Genomic DNA, 20,675 nt, shown 5'->3' on the forward strand with positions numbered 1-20,675 from the left:
TTCCGACCTTCATCTATCAATTGATAGTCAAGAGTATGTGTGCGATCGTGTTCATTGATGCCTATTATTCTTGTGGTCCGTCAAGCCATTCTATTCTGGAATGACTAGGAGAAACAAACCCCAATACCTCATCCATATCTAGGATTGGGTCAAAGTAGTTGTATTCCACAGATCAAAACGCCAATCCAGTTTTTGTTATGTTCTACCTTGGAGTATTACCCTATTTATGTCAAGAATATCATAGGAATTGCACACCATCTTATGAATTCTTGGTGCAGTGATACTTCTCACCATCATTATTCATTCGTCGGTCTCCGTGTTGTTGTGACCGGAATGCCGGCAAGTGAACCGTGATGTGTGAAATCAATATTACTAGCAACTGTGTTGCTTGGTAGTAAATGGACAATATTCTCATTCTTAGCGTGTTGGTTATTAAATCATCATCCTAAGATTGATCGTGCTACCTAGTCCTTATTTCTGGTGCACTCTTCGATCAATGAGTTAGGATTGTGTCAATCCCTCACTCTTTTGATCATGTCATCTTGCCCTAAAAAGGAAGGTTGTTCTCGAGCTTAGCAACATATCGGTGGTTCGTGATTTTCCGAATATCTTTTCGGAAGTATTACCAGGTTGTCCCCTGACTGTTATGTTGAGCTCGTGATCAAGTTGATTTTCCTCTAAACTAGCCATTATCCAAGAATCTGTGTTGGATACCCCTGAGCTAGTTGGTTAAGCTAAACAACAACTTGGAGAGTTGGAAGATAAAAGCTTTATCCGACTTAGTTCATTCCAAAGGGATAATTCTTTGTATATGTGTGTTGAAGAAAGATGGTATTTTCATCGATTGACCCTCGTGATCAGTTAATGGACCTATCATCTTATCCAGTCTTTCATTTGAGTACGGGCTATCGTCAAATCAAATAAGAACCAATGATGTTCGTAATGTTGTCTTACTCGTGGTTGTTTCCTCGAGCATACACCATTATATCTTTTGGGTCTGAACAATGCTATCACCTTGTCCACATAATCATGGAATTCCATTTTCACGGAAATCTTGATGACTTGTTGTTGAGCCCATCAGCAGCATTTTATCTCCTCCATGATTCAGGTTGAACATTAAGCTAGTGTTGGAAACTTTGTAAGCAATGCCTATGTGTTCCGTTCATGAGGTATATGTTCGGATGAAAGAAGAGACTTCCTCTAATTCATGTGCATTCGATGCAAGTTGCCGCCGTGGATTCGAAAAAGTTTGTTTTGCTCCCTCTGGAATCATCCCAAGTCAGTCACGCACATGCGAAGTTTTCTATGGTTTGATAGACTGATCATCTTCGTTCCATATGTATTTCCTAGCACACCAAGCCACTGATTGATTTGTTCAAGGAGAAGAAGTTCCTTCCTAAGAGCTAACCCGGGCTTATACAAGGACTTCGATATCCCCAATGATGGTTCCCCATATGAACTCAGTAGTGTTTTATTGTAAGACTACTATGTGGTCATGCTTGTCTGGGACAGAGTGTTCACATGTGTGTAGCAGAACCAGCTCATGTTTTGAAGCTTGCTATCGTAGTTCATCTCCCGAGAGTTTCGCAACGTCATCTCGTCAATTTGTGTTGCAAACTTTCATTTTTCTCTCTAGACTGGATGAGTCTAGAATATTCTAACACCAACCAGATCTAAATCTCAGGCAAATATGATGGTTGGAACGTTTCCGAGAACTATAATATTGGTCTCTCTGTAACCCGGTAAAGTGGATGTCGTGGCCAACACACCAGCCGGAAGACCTATTATTGTAGTATCTTGATTGAGGAAGTTGGCCACCTCCCCATAAGGATCTCGCAGGATTTACTTCCGTAGTTATTCCTTATGGATTCCTGTGCTCCCGAAGTCCGACCTTTTACTTGATGTTCTAGATACCAAACCATATCTATAAATGGGTTACGCTAGCACATCAAGGGGAACATTAGAAGTGGAGTGCTAAATGTCTCTCGGTCGATCATCCAGATTTCGTTCCCTTGGCCTCGCTAAGATGAAATTTCAGAAAGTGTTGTCTTCCTTTGCATCTGCATCGTCCATCACTATTCATCATGGTAGTATGTTGTGTTGCCAGGATCCTTGACACGGATGTTGGTAGAACCTTGGTGAATATGGAAATGCTCAAGTTCTTGAGAGGACGCGCAAGCAAAATCATCCCTTGTGTTGTCTTGAACAAGGTAGTCCACATCATCCATTCTAGTCTGGGTATGCCATCCCTTCTTACTCCACCAAACGATTGTTGTGATTTACCTTAGGTTGGTATAAGAGTTTCAATGATCTTTGAATCAAAAGTAATTCTTTTTGCCACTTAAAGGAATATTTCTGCAAGTCACCTTCCCTAAGGTGCCATTATGGAATCATGGCAGATAACTCCTCGTTATCTTGAAACCATGCACCATCTTTTTTAGCGTGGAATTGTGCTTATCAACTTGAATCTTCGTTCTCTGTTTCACTCCATCCCTCTGGATGTATGTTTCGTGTCTTAGCTCAAGAGATGTCCAACATCTCATTGCGTGAGTTGATCGTGAGTTGCTCGATCTTTAAGAAGATCGATTCCTATAGAGTTTCTTCTGTCGTCATCGTGTTGGATGAAGATCCCGAAAGCAAAGACGACAAGATCAATTTGAAGCAACGAATCAACGATCTTATGAAGTGCCACCTGGATCATGAAGATTGTGTTAGCTTTGTGTCCCCTGTGTCCTCTTACCTCACATCCTGAATTTCGGGACGAGATTCTTGTTTAGTGGGGGTGAGTTGTCACATCCCTAGCTCCTGGCAATGCACTAGGCTAGCTTCATGTGTGCATCATGTTTAAATTTTGCCTAAACTTGAAATGGGGATGTTCAAACCCTAGCACCAAATGAAATCCAACTAGGATCACAATGAAATATTTTCAATGATCCCAAAATGCCCTTTGGAAATGTTCATCATTTCTGATAAAGGTAAAAACCTCTGCCAAAAATGATAAACATATTTCTAGGTAATTCTGGATTTTTGAATTAACTCATATTGTATTTGAATTGGGGCATTTAAATCCTATAAATATTTAAATGCTCTAATAATTCTGAAACAAGTTGAGGGCTGTTGGAATAATTTCAACAGTGCCCACAAATATTTTCAGGATTTTTGGAAATGCTCTGGCATTTTTAATAAAGCCAAAACAATTACAGAAAATAGAAAACAGAAAACAATAGAAAGGTGAGAGAGAGGAACCTCACCTGGGCTTACCTGGCGGCCCAAGTGGCCGGCCCAGGCCACCACCGCAGCCCCTCTGTCGCCTTCCTCCTCGTGCCAGTAGGCAGGGGCGCGTGCCCGGCGCGCGCAGCCACACGCCGGCCACCTCCTCCCTGCCTGGCTGCCTCCTCCTCCCCCTGGACATCTCTCGTAGCGCCATGCCACCCCCTGGAACTCTCTCACTCTCTCCCGACCTCTTCCCCCTCCTCTGCTCTCTCTCCCTTTCTGCCCGAGCGGAGCTCGTCTTCGCCGTACGCCGTAGACGCAGCCTCCATGCTCCCCTCGCCTCCCCGACGTGTCCACGAGCATCGCCACGCCTCCCTCGTCCTCTCCGTCCAGCCACGCCTCGCCGGAGGCCCTGCATCGACGCCATCTTCATCATCTTCGTCGCCAGCCGCTGGAGATCCCTCTCGCTGCCCCGCTCGCTCCGGTGCTTCCCCGAGCACGCCGAGGCCACCTCTGCACTCGCCGTGAGCTCCTCTACCGACCCCCCTTACTCCCATGTCCATTAGCTCATCGTAGCCCTCGTTTCCGTTGAGACCGAGACTTCACCGGCGCCGGACTTGTCGTTGTCGTCGTTTTGGTCCGCCTCCGTCCAAACCGAGCGCGTCACTGCACTCAGTGCACTCCCAGGAGCCCATAGCGCCCACCAGCTCCTCCCATGCACCGTAGCGCCGAACCCGTCGTTTCCCGAACTCCGGCCGCCGCCTTGGAGCTCACCGTCGTCGGCTCCGGCCACCATAGTGAACGAAATATGCCCTAGAGGCAATAATAAAGTTATTATTTATTTCCTTATATCATGATAAATTTTTATTATTCATGCTAGAATTGTATTAACCGGAAACATAATACATGTGTGAATACATAGACAAACAGAGTGTCACTAGTATGCCTCTACTTGACTAGCTCGTTAATCAAAGATGGTTATGTTTCCTAGCCATAGACATGAGTTGTCATTTGATTAATGGGATCACCTCATTAGGAGAATGACGTGATTGACTTGACTCATTCCGTTAGCTTAGCACCCGATCGTTTAGTATGTTGCTATTGCTTTCTTCATGACTTATACATGTTCCTCTGACTATGAGATTATGCAACTCCCGTTTACCGGAGGAACACTTTGTGTGCTACCAAACGTCACAACGTAAATGGGTGATTATAAAGGTGCTCTACAGGTGTCTCTAAAGGTACTTGTTGGGTTGGTGTATTTCGAGATTAGGATTTGTCACTCCGATTGTCGGAGAGGTATCTCTGGGCCCACTCGGTAATGCACATCACTATAAGCCTTGCAAGCATTGTGACTAATGAGTTAGTTGCGGGATGATGTGTTACGGAACGAGTAAAGAGACTTGCCGATAACGAGATTGAACTAGGTATCGAGATACCGACGATCAAATCTCGGGCAAGTAACATACCGGTGACAAAGGGAACAACGTATGTTGTTATGCGGTCTGACCGATAAAGATCTTCGTAGAATATGTGGGAGCCAATATGGGCATCCAGGTCCTGCTATTGGTTATTGACCGGAGACGTGTCTCGGTCATGTCTACATAGTTCTCGAACCCGTAGTGTCCGCACGCTAAAAGTTACGATGACAGTTTTATTATGAGTTTATGTATGTTGATGTACCGAAGGAGTTCGGAGTCCCGGATGAGATCGGGGACATGACGAGGAGTCTCGAAATGATCGAGACGTAAAGATCGATATATTGGACGACTATATTCGGACTTCGGAAAGGTTCCGAGTGATTCGGGTATTTTTCGGAGTACCGGAGAGTTACGGGAATACGTATTGGGCCTTATTGGGCCATACGGGAAAGAAGGAAAAGGGCCTCAAGGGTGGCCGCACCCCTCCCCTTGGTCTGGTCCGAATTGGACTAGGGAAGTGGGGCGCCCCCTTCCTTCCTTCTCTTTTTCCCTTCCTCTTTTCCTATTCCATATGGGAGGTGGAATCCTACTAGGACTAGGGAGTCCTAGTAGGACTCCACACTTGGTGCGCCCCCTCCTAGGGCCGGCCTCCTCCTCCCTTGCTCCTTTATATACGGGGGCAGGGGGGCACCCCAGAGACACAACAATTGATCCTTGAGATCTCTTAGCCGTGTGCGGTGCCCCCCTCCACCATATTACACCTCGATAATACCGTTGCGGAGCTTAGGCGAAGCCCTGCGTCGGTGGAACATCATCATCGTCACCACGCCGTCGTGCTGACGAAACTCTCCCTCAACACTCGGCTGGATCGGAGTTCGAGGGACATCATCGAGCTGAACGTGTGTAGAACTCGGAGGTGCCGTACGTTCGGTACTTGATCGGTCGGATCGTGAAGACGTACGACTACATCAACCGCGTTGTGATAACGCTTCCGCTGTCGGTCTACGAGGGTACGTGGACAACACTCTCCCCTCTCGTTGCTATGCATCACCATGATCTTGCGTGTGCGTAGGAAATTTTTTGAAATTACTACGTTCCCCAACAGTGGTATCAGAGCCTGGTTTTATGCGTTGATATTATGCACGAGTAGAACACAAGTGAGTTGTGGGCGATATAAGTCATACTGCTTACCAGCATGTCATACTTTGGTTCAGCGGTATTTTGAGATGAAGCGGCCTGGACCGACATTACGCGTACGCTTACGCGAGACTGGTTTCACCGTTGCGAGCACTCGTTGCTTAAAGGTGACTGGCGGGTGTTTGTCTCTCTCACTTTAGTTGAACCGAGTGTGGCTACGCCCGGTCCTTGCGAAGGTTAAAACAACACCAACTTGACAAACTATCGTTGTGGTTTCAATGCGTAGGTAAGAACGGTTCTTGCTAAGTCCGTAGCAGCCACGTAAAACTTGCAACAACAAAGTAGAGGACATCTAACTTGTTTTTGCAGGGCATGTTGTGATGTGATATGGTCAAGACATGATGTGATATAATTTGTTGTATGAGATGATCATGTTTTGTAACCGAGTTATCGGCAACTAGCAGGAGCCATATGGTTGTCGTTTTATTGTATGCAATGCAATCGCCATGTAATGCTTTACTTTATCACTAAGCGGTAGCGATAGTCGTAGAAGCATAAGATTGACGAGACGACAACGATGCTACGATGGAGATCAAGGTGTCGCGCCGGTGATGATGGTGATCATGACGGTTCTTCGGAGATGGAGATCACGAGCACGGTGCTTCGGAGATGGAGATCACAAGCACAATATGATGATGGCCATATCATATCACTTATATTGATTGCATGTGATGTTAATCCTTTATGCATCTTATCTTGCTTTGTTTGACGGTAGCATTATAAGATGATCCTTCACTAAATTATCAAAGTATAAGTGTTCTCCCTGAGTATGCACCGTTGCGAAAGTTCTTCGTGCTGAGACACCACGTGATGATCGGGTGTGATAGGCTCTACGTTCAAATACAACGGGTGCAAAACAGTTGCACACGCGGAATACTCAGGTTAAACTTGACGAGCCTAGCATATAACAGATATGGCCTCGGAACACGGAGACCGAAAGGTCGAGCGTGAATCATATAGTAGACATGATCAACATAGTGATGTTCACCGTTGAAACTACTCCATCTCACGTGATGATCGGACATGGTTTAGTTGATATGGATCACGTGATCACTTAGAGGATTAGAGGGATGTCTATCTAAGTGGGAGTTCTTAAGTAATATGATTAATTGAACTTAAATTTATCATGAACTTAGTCCTGATAGTATTTTGCAAATTATGTTGTAGATCAATAGCTCGCGTTGTTGCTTCCCTGTTTTATTTTTGATATGTTCCTAGAGAAAATTATGTTGAAAGATGTTAGTAGCAAAGATGCGGATTGGATCCGTGATCTGAGGATTATCCTCATTGCTGCACAGAAAAATTATGTCCTTGATGCACCGCTAGGTGACAGACCTATTGCAGGAGCAGATGCAAACATTATGAACGTTTGGCTAGCTCAATATGATGACTACTTGATAGTTTAGTGCACCATGCTTAACGGCTTAGAATCGGGACTTCAAAGACGTTTTGAACGTCATGGACCATATGAGATGTTCCAGGAGTTGAAGTTAATATTTCAAGCAATTACCCGAGTTGAGAGATATGAAGTCTCCAACAAGTTCTATAGCTAAAAGATGGAGGAGAATCGCTCAACTAGTGAGCATGTGCTCAGATTGTCTGGGTACTACAATCGCTTGAATCAAGTGGGAGTTGATCTTCCAGATAAAATAGTGATTGACAGAATTCTCTAGTCACCATCACCAAGTTAGTAGAACTTCGTGATGAACTATAGTATGCAAGGGATGACAAAAGTAATTCCCGAGCTCTTCGTGATGCTGAAATCGACGAAGGTAGAAATGAAGAAAAACATCAAGTGTTGATGGTTGACGAGACCACTAGTTTCAAGAAAAGGGCAAAGGGAAGAAGGGGAACTTCAAGAAGAACGGCAAGCAAGTTGCTGCTCAAGTGAAGAAGCCTAAGTCTGGTCCTAAGCCTGAGACTAAGTGCTTCTACTACAAAGGGACTGGTCACTGGAAGCGGAACTACCCCAACTATTTGGTGGATAAGAAGGATGGCAAAGTGAACAAAGGTATATTTGATATACAGATTATTGATGTGTACTTTACTAGTGTTTATAGCAACCCCTCGGTAATTGATACTGGTTCAGTTGCTAAAGAGTAGTAACTCGAAACGGGAGTTGCAGAATAAACAGAGACTAGTAAAAGGCGAGGTGACGATGTGTGTTGGAAGTAGTTCCAAGATTGATATGATCATCATCGCACACTCCCTGTACTTTCAGGATTAGTGTTGAAACTAAATAAGTGTTATTTGGTGTTTGCGTTGAGCATGAATATGATTTGATCATGATTTTTGCAATACGGTTATTCATTTAAGATAGAGAACAATTGTTGTTCTGTTTACATGAATAAAACCTTCTATGGTCGTACACACCAACGAAAATGGTTTGTTGGATCTCGATCGTAGTGATACACATATTCATAATATTGAAGCCAAAAGATGCAAAGTTAATAATGATAGTGCAACTTATTTGTGGCACTGCCGTTTAGGTCATATTGGTGTAAAGCGCATGAAGAAACTCCATACTGATGGGATTTTGGAATCACTTGATGCTTGCGAACCGTGCCTCATGGGCAAGTGACTAAAACGCCGTTCTCCAGAACTATGGAGAGAGCAACAGATTTGTTGAAAATCATACATACAGATGTATGTGGTCCGATGAATATTGAGGCACGTAGCAGGTATCATTATTTTCTGACCTTCACAGATGATTTGAGCTGATATGGGTATATCTACTTAATGAAACAGAAGTCTGAAACATTTGAAAAGTTCATATAATTTCAGAGTGAAGCGAAAATCATCGTAACAAGAAAATAAAGTTTCTATGATTTGATCGTGGAGAAGAGTATTTTAGTTACGAGTTTGGCCTTCAGTTAAAACAATGTGAAATAGTTTCACTACTCACGCCACCTGGAACACCACAGCATAATGGTGTGTCCGAACATCGTAATCGTACTTTATTAGATATGGTGCAATATATGATGTCTCTTACCGATCTACCACTATCGTTTTGGGGTTATACATTAGAGACAGCTACATTCACGTTAAATAGGGTACCATCTAAATCCGTTGAGACGACATCTAATGAACTATGGTTTGGCAAGAAACCAAAGTTGTCTTTTCTTAAAGTTTGGGGTTGCGATGCTTATGTGAAAAAGTTTCATCCTGATAAGCTCAAACCGAAATCCGAGAAATGTGTCTTCATAGGATACCCAAAGGAGACAGTTGGGTACACCTTCTATCACAGATCCGAAGGCAAGACATTCGTTGCTAAGTATGGATCCTTTCTAGAGGAGGAGTTTCTCTCGAAAGAAGTGAGTGGGAGGAAAGTAGAACTTGATGAGGTAACTATACCTGCTCCCTTATTGGAAAGTAGTTCATCACAGAAACCAGTTTCTGAGACACCTACACCAATTAGTGAGGAAGTTAATGATGATGATCATGAAACTTCAGATCAAGTTATTACTGAACCTCGTAGATCAACCAGAGTAAGATCCGCACCAGAGTGGTACGGTAATCCTGTTCTGGAAGTTATGTTACTAGACCATGACGAACCTACGAACTATGAAGAAGCGATGGTGAGCCCAGATTCCGCAAAATGGCTTGATGCCATGAAATCTGAGATGGGATCCATGTATGAGAACAAAGTATGGACTTTGATTGACTTGCCCAATGATCGATGAGCCATAAAAAATAAATGGATCTTCAAGAGGAAGACGGACGCTGATAGTAGTGTTACTATCTACAAAGCTAGACTTGTCGGAAAAAGGTTTTTGACAAAGTTCAAGGTGTTGACTACGATGAGAGTTTCTCACTTGTATCTATGCTTAAGTCTGTCTAAATCATGTTAGCAATTGCCGCATTTTATGAAATCTGGCAAATGGATAAACGGAACTGCATTCCTTAATGGATTTATTAAAGAAGAGTTGTATATGATGCAACCAGAAGGTTTTGTCAATCCTAAAGGTGCTAACAAAATATGCAAGCATCTCGGAGTTGGAATATACGCTTTGATAAGTTGATCAGAGGATATAGTTTTATACAGACTTGCGGTGAAGCCTGTATTTACAAGAAAGTGAGTGGGAGCACTACAGCATTTCTGATAAGTATATGTGAATGACATATTGTTGATCGGAAATAATGTAGAATTATTCTGCAAAGCATAAAGGAGTGTTTGAAAGGAGTTTTTCAAAGAAAGACTTCGGTGAAGCTGCTTACATATTGAGCATCAAGATCTATAGAGATAGATCAAGACGCTTGATAAAGTTTTCAATGAGTACATACCTTAACAAGATTTTGAAGTAGTTCAAAATAGAACAGTCAAAGAAAGAGTTCTTGCCTGTGTTACAAGGTGTGAAATTGAGTAAGACTCAAAACCCGACCACGGCAGAAGATAGAAAAAGAATGAAAGTCATTCCCTATGCCTCGGCCATAGGTTCTATAAAGTATGCCATGCTGTGTACCTGATCTATTGTATACCCTACACTGATTTTGGCAAGGGAGTACAATAGTGATCTAGGAGTAGATCACTAGACATCGGTCAAAATTATCCTTACTGGAATAAGGATATGTTTCTCGATTATGGAAGTGCCAAAAGGCTCATCGTAAAAGGTTACGTCAATGCAAGTTTTGACACTAATCTAGATAACTCTAAGTCTCGGTCTAGATACATATTGAAAGTGGGAGCAATTAGCTAGAGTAGCTCCATGCAGAGCATTGTAGACATAGAAATTTGCAAAATACTTACGGATCTGAATATGATAGACCCGTTGACTAAAATTATCTCACAAGCAAAACATGATCACACCTTAGTACTCTTTGGTTGTTAATCACATAGCGATGTGAACTAGATTACTGACTCTAGTAAACCCTTTGGGTGATGGTCACATGACGATATGAACTATGGGTGTTAATCACATGGTGATGTGAACTATTCATGTTAAATCACATGGCGATGTGAACTAGATTATTGACTCTAGTGCAAGTGGGAGACTGAAGGAAATACGCCCTAAAGGCAATAATAAAGTTATTAATTATTTCCTTATATCATGAAATATGTTTATTATTCATGCTAGAATTGTATTAACCGGAAACATAATACATGTGTGAATACATAGACAAACAGAGTGTCACTAGTATGCCTCTACTTGACTATCTCGTTAATCAAAGATGGTTATGTTTCCTAGCCATAGACATGAGTTGTCATTTGATTAACGGGATCACCTCATTAGGAGAATGACGTGATTGACTTGACCCATTCCGTTAGCTTAGCACCCGATCGTTTAGTATGTTGCTATTGCTTTCTTCATGACTTATACATGTTCCTCTGACTATGAGATTATGCAACTCCCGTTTACCGGAGGAACACTTTGTGTGCTACCAAACGTCACAACGTAAATGAGTGATTATAAAGGTGCTCTACAGGTGTCTCTAAAGGTACTTGTTGGGTTGGTGTATTTCGAGATTAGGATTTGTCACTCCGATTGTCGGAGAGGTATCTCTGGGCCCACTCGGTAATGCACATCACTATAAGCCTTGCAAGCATTGTGACTAATGAGTTAGTTGCGGGATGGTGTGTTACGGAACGAGTAAAGAGACTTGCCGATAACGAGATTGAACTAGGTATCGAGATACCGACGATCAAATCTCGGGCAAGTAACATACCGGTGACAAAGGGAACAACGTATGTTGTTATGCGGTCTGACCGATAAAGATCTTCGTAGAATATGTGGGAGCCGATATGGGCATCCAGGTCCCGCTATTGGTTATTGACCGGAGACGTGTCTCGGTCATGTCTACATAGTTCTCGAACCCGTAGGGTAAGCACGCTTAAAGTTACGATGACAGTTTTATTATGAGTTTATGTATATTGATGTACCGAAGGAGTTCGGAGTCCCGGATGAGATCGGGGACATGACGAGGAGTCTCGAAATGGTCGAGAGGTAAAGATCGATATATTGGACGACTATATTCGGACTTCGGAAAGGTTCCGAGTGATTCGGGTATTTTTCGGAGTACCGGAGAGTTACGGGAATACGTATTGGGCCTTATTGGGCCATACGGGAAAGAAGGAAAAGGGCCTCAAGGGTGGCCGCACCCCTCCCCTTGGTCTGGTCCGAATTGGACTAGGGAAGGGGGGCGCCCCCTTCCTTCCTTCTCTTTTTCCCTTCCTCTTTTCCTATTCCATATGGGAGGTGGAATTCTACTAGGACTAGGGAGTCCTAGTAGGACTCCACACTTGGTGCGCCCCCTCCTAGGGCCGGCCTCCTCCTCCCTTGCTCCTTTATATACGGGGGCAGGGGGCACCCCAGAGACACAACAATTGATCCTTGAGATCTCTTAGCCGTGTGCGGTGCCCCCCTCCACCATATTACACCTCGATAATACCGTTGCGGAGCTTAGGCGAAGCCCTGCGTCGGTGGAACATCATCATCGTCACCACGCCGTCGTGCTGACGAAACTCTCCCTCAACACTCGGCTGGATCGGAGTTCGAGGGACGTCATCGAGCTGAACGTGTGTAGAACTCGGAGGTGCCGTACGTTCGGTACTTGATCGGTCGGATCGTGAAGACGTACGACTAATCAACCGCGTTGTGATAACGCTTCCGCTGTCGGTCTACGAGGGTACGTGGACAACACTCTCCCCTCTCGTTGCTATGCATCACCATGATCTTGCGTGTGCGTCGGATTTTTTTTGAAATTACTACGTTCCCCAACACATAGGCCCGGCCTCCACCACCACTCGACGCGCGCCTGCAAGAGCTCTCCAACGAGCCCAAGAACGGCCTCGTCCGTGCCCTGTGGGCATTTCCCGAGCCGCGCCGCCGTCTCGGGCCTCGCCGGCGTCGAGTCGCCGGTGGGTTTGACCCACTTTGACCCCGGCTGGGCCCCGCCCAGAGACTATGACATGTGGGGACGGCCCTAACTGGATTAGTTAGGTGTTAGTTAGTGCAAATCACCGCTGTTAGGTGTTAATCACCTCACTAAACTAACCCTGAGCCACTGACATGTGGGCCCAGCCCTGCTAACATTTTTGTTAGAATTAGTCTAACACTAATTAACCCAGTTAACTAACTGAGTCACTAACCTGTGGGCCCCACTGGTCAGATTTGACCTAGACGTTGCCTGTTGACCTGCTGAGGTCAGCCTGACGCAATGCTGACGCAGTAATAGGTTTTTCCTAGAATTATTCTTATTCAGGAAATTCAGAAATTACCCAAAACTTTTAAAAATCATAGAAATTCAACCATAACTCCAAATGAAATAATTTATATATGAAAAATTATTTGAAAAATGCAATCTATCCATCTGTATCATTTTCATGCATGTCAAACTAAGTTATACCTGCTGTATAGGTGAAAACATGATAATGGCATTTTAAATGCTAAATATGGAGTTTGCATATGAACCCTTAGCTCATATGGACTTCATTTAAACTGTTGCTAGATGCATTAGTGTAAATCATAACATTCTTGACATGTCATGATCATGCATCATATTGTTGCATTGCATTGATTGTGTTCCCTCTTGTTTGCCGGTGTCTGTCCCCTCTCAGTAGACGTGGTTTCGACGATGAGTTCGATGACACCGATGAAGAGCTATAATATCTTCTGAAGTGCCAGGCAAGCAAAACCCCCTTGTTCATCCCGATACAATCCCACTCTCTCGCTTCTGCTCTCTTTTACTGCATTTGGACAACAACGATTCATCTGTTACTTGTTGCGGTAGTTGAACCCCTTTTCCTCTACATGACCTGTCATTGCTACAGTAAATAGATGAAACCCACTAGCATGAGTAGGAGTTGTTTGAGCCCTGATGTGCCTACTCATCCATGCTTGTTTGTCATGCCTGCTACTGCTTAGAGTTGAGGCAGGTCTGATTCATCGGGAATGAATTGGAATGGTGATGAACATGTCCTACTGTGTGTGAGCTAAGTGTGTGAACATGATTTTGTAAAGGTAGCGGTGAGAGGCCATGTAGGAGTACATGGTGGGTTGTCTCATTGAAACCGTCCTCAGGAACTGAGTTCTGTGTTTGTGATCCATGAAACAGCAACTACCATACATTGGGCCCTGAAATATGACCCCGCTCGACTTCTTAACCACCCTAGTCCTCTGTCCAGGAGTTGCAAGTAGTTTCTGGTGTTTGTACTATGCTGGAGGCCGTTCGCAGCACTGACCCGAGGGGTGGGCTGTGATGCGGTAGGCACGTGGCCGGGTATGCCGGGCGCCCGTTTGGTGTCGCGTAACCCTGTACACATCATTCGGGGCCGTATGTGGAAACCTCGGCCGGACTCCCTGCGGATGGAACCTGGATAGGCGATAAACCTGAACTAGAGACTTGAGTGTTTAGGTAGGTCGTGGTCTACACCCACGTCGGCTTTCGCTTGAAGTCTGCCGAGCACATGTCGTGTCACTACTAGGAAAAGGGCTATAGATGGAATGGCCACTAATGGCGCACCAGCCATTCGTGTGAAAGACACTAATGGCGCACCAGACAAACGGTGCGCCATTAGTAACAAATTTTTTATTTTTATTTTGCCAGACATACTAATGGCGCACCAGGACATAGTGCGCCATTACTAGTTGTAACTAGTAATGGCGCACAAGCAACATAGTGCGCCACTAAAATATTTTTTTTATTTTTTTACTTTTTTGCAAAACTACTAATGGCGCACCTGGTGCAGTGCGCCATTACTAGTTTAAGCTAGTAATGGCGCACTGCTCCCCGTGCGCCATTAGAGTATATTTCCTGGACACATGATCTCGATCCCCCTCCATCTCGATCGCTATCCGACCTCGCCAGATCCGGCCCTCCTCGCCGCCGAGCACCCCCCGCACCCTCTACCCCGCTCCACCGGGCGCCGCCGCCGACCCCCCGCACCCTCCCCCGCTCCACCGCCGCCGACGACCCACCGCACCCTTCCCTGCTAGCTCCACCGCCGCCGCCGACGACCCACCGGACCCTCCCCCGCTCCACCGCCGCCGACGACCCACCGCACCCTAGCTCCCCTGCTCCACCACCGCCGATGACCCACCGCACCCTCCCCGGCCCGCTCCACCGCCGCCGACGACCCCCTGCACCCTCTCCGGCCTGCTCCACCGTCACAAATGAATGCTATAGCTAATTCCTCCCTCTCCCTCGCCAGTTCCCCTTCGTCCCTCTCCCCCGCGCCAGTTCCTCTCCGTCCGCTCCCAATCCGCGCCCCCGCCGCCTCCCTCTCCCCATCCTCCCCTCCGACCCCACCCACTCTCGCCGGAGCAGCGCTGCAGGGCCGACACCAACCTCGTCCTCGCCCGCGCACGCCGCAACCTCCGCCTCGCATTCAACAGCTACACACATTCTACACCGAGGACAAGGACATGAAGAGTGATGGTTATCAGAACTCCGGGGTAACGATGGAATCCTACACCGGTAACGACAAGGACAGAGCACCCCCCGCAACCCCCGACGACCCACCGCACCCTCCCCCGCTCCACCGCCGCCGAGCACCCCCCGCACCCTGTTTTTATAAAAATTATTACTGTTTTTATAAAAAAATATTACTGTTATGATTTAAACAAGTTTCAACATATTTAAACACAAATAAATATCAAACAGCATTTTAAATGCATTTTTTATAAAAATTATTACTGTTTTTATAAAAAAAATATTACTATTATGATTTAAACAAGTTTGAACATATTTAAACACAAATAAATATCAAACAACATTTTAAATGCATAAAATAAAATTGGGGAGCCTGGGAATCGAACCCAGGACCTCCTAGTGTGTGTGCTGCGTGCTGACCAGTCGGGCTAGTGGGCGTGTTCTGATGGAGATCGGGTTAGGTGGGATATAACCTGACCAGTCGGGCTAGTAAGTAAAACAAACTTCTAATGGCGCACCAGGGGGAGGTGCGCCAATAGAATCGACGTACTTATGGCGCACCATGGGGAGGTGCGCCATTAGAATTTATACTTGTTCCCCTCGCACTGTCGCCTCCCTCCCTCCCTCCCTCGCTCGCCAGATCCCCCACTCCTCGACCCCAACCGTACGCCGCCGCCCCCTTGCTCCGCCCCCTCCGTCCGCCGCGCCTCCACGTCGCCCGCCGCTGTGGTCTTGCGCTGCCTCGACGCCGCCGCCCCGACCCCCGCCGGACTCCACCCCCGCCCCAGCACGTACGTCCCCTCCCTCCCTTCCCCCATCCCCCTAGCTTCTCCTCCTCCTCCTCTCACCACCCGTGCCTTCTTCTGCTCGAAAGGTCAAGAAGGCGGCCAAGGACGCCGACGACATCACGGGCCCCTTCCTCCGGATCGCCGCCCGCAGCCTCCTCGACGCCGGCGTCCACCGGAGCACCACGACCGCGTCTGCGACCTCGTCTCTGCTCCGCCGCCGTCTACGACCTCGTCTGCGACCGCGTCCATCAAGGTGAGTTCTTCCATGGATCACTTCCAGGCCGTCGGTGCCATCCTGTTAATCAAGAGTGCTACTCCATCTAACTGTCATGAGGGATTATGGTGAATTTGCAATGCAATGCCAGTACTACACCTGACGATTTGCAATGCCAGTGTGAATTTGCAGTGCAAAAAAATTGCCAGGTCTGCACAATTGTTGTTCTAGTTACTTTCGAAACAAGGAGAGCTTTGATGTTGACTAGCATGCTGATAAATTATGAGAAATTAAAGTTTCTCAGATATGCCAGCAAGAAAATTCCTGTTGTTAAATTCACTGAAAATTCAGTTAATTTGGCTTTACTGAAAACCTTACTGAAACTAAATTCAGTTAGCTGGGTCATCTTCCACTTGAGAGGCTGGAATGATATCAGTGGCAATTATTTCCTATGATATGATGTAGCAGTAGTAGTAGTATATTGTGCTTAGGGCATGAATCATATGCAGCAGTAGTAGTAGTATTTTGTGATGAGGTTGGAGATTATGACCCCCAAACTAAATCTCCTAGGACCACAAATCATACCATCTCATCCATATAAGAAGCTTGAACAGCACCTTAACAATGAGGCACTACTAATTGGGCTGCTGTTTCCTCCCCAAAAGAAGGCATCTGTGTGTTGCTTCTCAACCCTGGTGCCTTGCAGGTGAGATCACCTGCTTTACAGCTTTCTCTTGCTGCATAGGAAAGGTATTTTGCAGTGCTCAAGCAAAGTGAGGATAGTTTTTGCACAACAGCTGAATGTAACTGAATTTTTGAACACATGAATTGTAGATAGTTTCAGTTAACTAAGATTGGCAAAATATCTTGTTTCAAATATAGCCTATGCATGTCTTGTTTTCTGGTTATGGATATTGTATAGTACTGCATATCTTGTTTTTTTGTAATATAATGCTTACCAAAGGTTTCAATATTTTGCTGTTACCATTGTTCTTTGAGCATAATTCTTTTTCATTTCCTACTATCCTTATTCTAATTCTCTGAAATTTTGAAGCTGGAAATAAACTGCCAAAACTGAAAGAAATTGGAGTGTTGAAGATATGCTAGTGCTGAATTTTAGTAGTAGACTAAAATAAATTTTAGAATGACTGAATGTATGCAGCCTGCAGTAGTGTAGCTGTACCAAAATCACATATGCCCTAATGTATGCAGTCATGTTTTTATGCCATTCTGACTTGTCCACTGGGACTTCTCTCCTGTGATGTCTGTTTTGTTTCTGCAAAAACCCATTCAGTAGTGTGGGACTGTGGATCATTAGCAAGGAAACCCTGCTTTAGTTCAGACTTCAGAGATATTTGCCTTTGCTTCAATAGGTAGTTTGCTCACAGTCTAAGTTGAGCTGATTTTGTTGGGTGACCTATTAGATCTGGAATGGAAGCTCACATAAGTTGAGCTGCTTTTTGTCCATATGAAAGCAGAGGACCATATGGTCTGTGGCCTTTTCATCCATATGAAAGTAGAGGCACATTGTGGTGCTAGTTTGCTGGGTTTTGTCTCCGACCATCGTGTCGTGATGATTTTGCAGGTACCCCGAGAGGCCCTTGAGTTTGCCGGAATGTCGATTAACTTCCGTTCCGGCAAATTCGGGTACTCCATTTGTCCTATTTTCAGCAAAGGTCATGCTGAAATTTTCCGTGAATTTTAGCATGACTTTGCTAAAAATAGGACATATGGGGCACTTGCGACTAATGCATGGGCCGGGGTATCTTAGTACTTAATTAAGTAGGATCAACTGCCCCTTTATTCTTGCTGCATTAAACCATAGGTGGCAATAGAGCCAAGTGATTAGGCCCAACTTAGAATTCTCCTTCCCTTTTCTTGATAGGGTGTATTATTAGAAGATACCCATATATATCAGTCAACCTAGGGTCCCTCGGCATCGATAAACCCTAAATGATGAAAACTTAACTTAGCATTTAGGGTGCCTCAGCGTCGACAAACCCTAAAGGATAAAACCTTGGCTTTTAGGGTGCCTCGGTGTCGATAAAAACCTAAATGATGAAAGCTTAGGCTTTTAGGGTGCCTCGGCGTCGACAAACCCCAACATATTCTATTTGGATGGCCCTGCTAACCCTTGACCATAAATACTTGAGATGGATGTAGCAGGCTTAAAGAAAGAAATGTTTTTAGGCCAACTCCACTGGGCCTGGCTGAAAATGCACAAGTGTGCATGACTAACAATATTCTATTGTAAAGCTAAACAGGAAAGAGGAACCACTCATCCTAACCATTAGCTCTCAAAATTACCACTTCACTTCTTACTACTGAAAATCATAGACCATCTCCATTCACCAATTGCTCAAACCAGTTCGAAGGGCGTGTTTTCACCACACTGTGGATTATCTTATTGGACCCAACAGAGATGATGTAGTTTTGAATTATGAACATAGGAAATGTCGTCATCGGACGACGAAAGTCTCTCGGGGGAGTGCGACTGGTGCCACGACGGTCGAGGTCTGTGCGACAGGCCTCACCTGGACGATGATCGGCGCTTCAGCATTAAGCTCGAGGAGACCTTCGAAGTTGAAACGGTACGCAACGACGACAAGTGTTTTTTTTCATAATTAAGCATGACTTCAACTATTCCAACGTGTAATTTCATCTTTTACAATTCGAGTATAGTTTATCCCATGCCATGCAAGACGCTATGCCTTGGAGAGGATGGATTTTGAAGATCATGAAAATTTTGAAACGAAGAAAATTCACCTAAGGACACATCATGATGTGGATTTTGAAGTAAACCTGTATAATGCTGAGAGCGTAACCCATTTTGGTTGCAAAAATTGGGAAGCATTTTGCAAGATGTATGGTTTTGATGAGGGTATGCTTGTCACCATGGATCTTGGTGATCCTGGCATCGACCAAGACAATATGGACATTTGGGTCCTTGTTGATACGCCTCCAGTTCTACCGCTATGTGAGTTTCTCAAACATAGTTAATTATTAACTAATCTATATTGTTTATTTCAAAATAGTTGACAACTTATTTCCATTGACAGCTTATTTTGATTGTTCAAAAAATGTGCGGAAAATGGTAGACAAAACCCACTACACCGATGGCTCCGAGTTAACTTATAAGGAGAAAACTCATCTGGTCGGATTTTGTACTGATATTGAGAATTACAATATCTACAATCAAACTCCTCATCATTATGGTCCTCAATACGTGCCACTAGTGCACGTGTTGAACTACGGTAACTACTATGGAGATACCCTGGTAAGATTTCTTACTATTACGACATCCGTGCATATTTTGCATAGTTCTAAAACTAGTACATTATCATTGCTAACTATGAAGTTATTACTATGTTTTTCAACAGATAATCCCAGAGGATTGTGTGCCTCATTTGATGTATCAGAATGGTAGGCTTGATGTTTTGAATATACAACCAGGTCATCCTACGAATCTCAACTGTCCATACCGGATTTCTAAAAGAAGTGGAGACATGCAAATCAAAGAATGGAAAAAATGTATGGACAGTCGCAAGGAGCTTCTTGGAAGCAAAAGGAAGCGAGGCGCAAGAATTGGAGACAGGATGATCTCCATTCTCCATAATGGAGAGTCAGGGTCTATATTGTTTTATGCTATTTTACCTTAAAGAGGGTATTTCGGTCCTACCTAATACTGATGATCATGTGCTAAGTACAATTAAGTAGGGTTGGTTCGATGACTGTGAGGATGATGATCGTATGACTTGTTATTAATAACGAGTAGAAGTTGTATGATGATGATTAGTAGGACTTGTTAGGATTAGTATTAATTTCGACAAACTCGCTACTCGCGGTCTCGAGACTTGTAATGTTCTATCTTTGTTCGGTCTTTTGATTTCGGAGACTAATATGATGAATTGTATTCGGAGACTAATCTTCTATTGTATTCGATGAATCTGCGGTTGCTGTGTGGTGCTGTTTATATTCTGTCCAATAATATATTTTGTAATCTGTGCAAATATCAGAAAAGAAAAAAAAATCCCTAATATACATACTAATGGCGCATCATCCAGATGTGCGCCATTAGTATGCCAAAGGATACTAATGGCGCATCGCCCACTAGTGCGCCATTAGTATGGCAAAGCACATGCCCACTGGGAGGCATACTAATGGCGCAACGGGGCCTATACTAATGGCGCACTGCCTGGTGCGCCATTAGAGTACCAGATACTAATGGCGCACCAGCGGTGCGCCATTAGTAAAAATTACTAGTGGCGTGATGCTAGTGGCGCACCAGTGGTGCGCCATTAGTAGGCAAAACTGGTGCGCCACTAGTAAGACTTTTTCTAGTAGTGTGTGCATACGCTAAGTGGTGGGAACATGTATGAAGAAGTACACCCCTGCAGGGTTAACATCATCTATTCGAATAGCCGTGTCCGCGGTAAAGGACTTCTGGGTTGCCTATAACAGTTCATAGACAAG

Source organism: Triticum aestivum, chromosome 6D, assembly GCF_018294505.1.
Source record: "Triticum aestivum cultivar Chinese Spring chromosome 6D, IWGSC CS RefSeq v2.1, whole genome shotgun sequence".
Lineage (NCBI taxonomy): Eukaryota > Viridiplantae > Streptophyta > Magnoliopsida > Poales > Poaceae > Triticum > Triticum aestivum.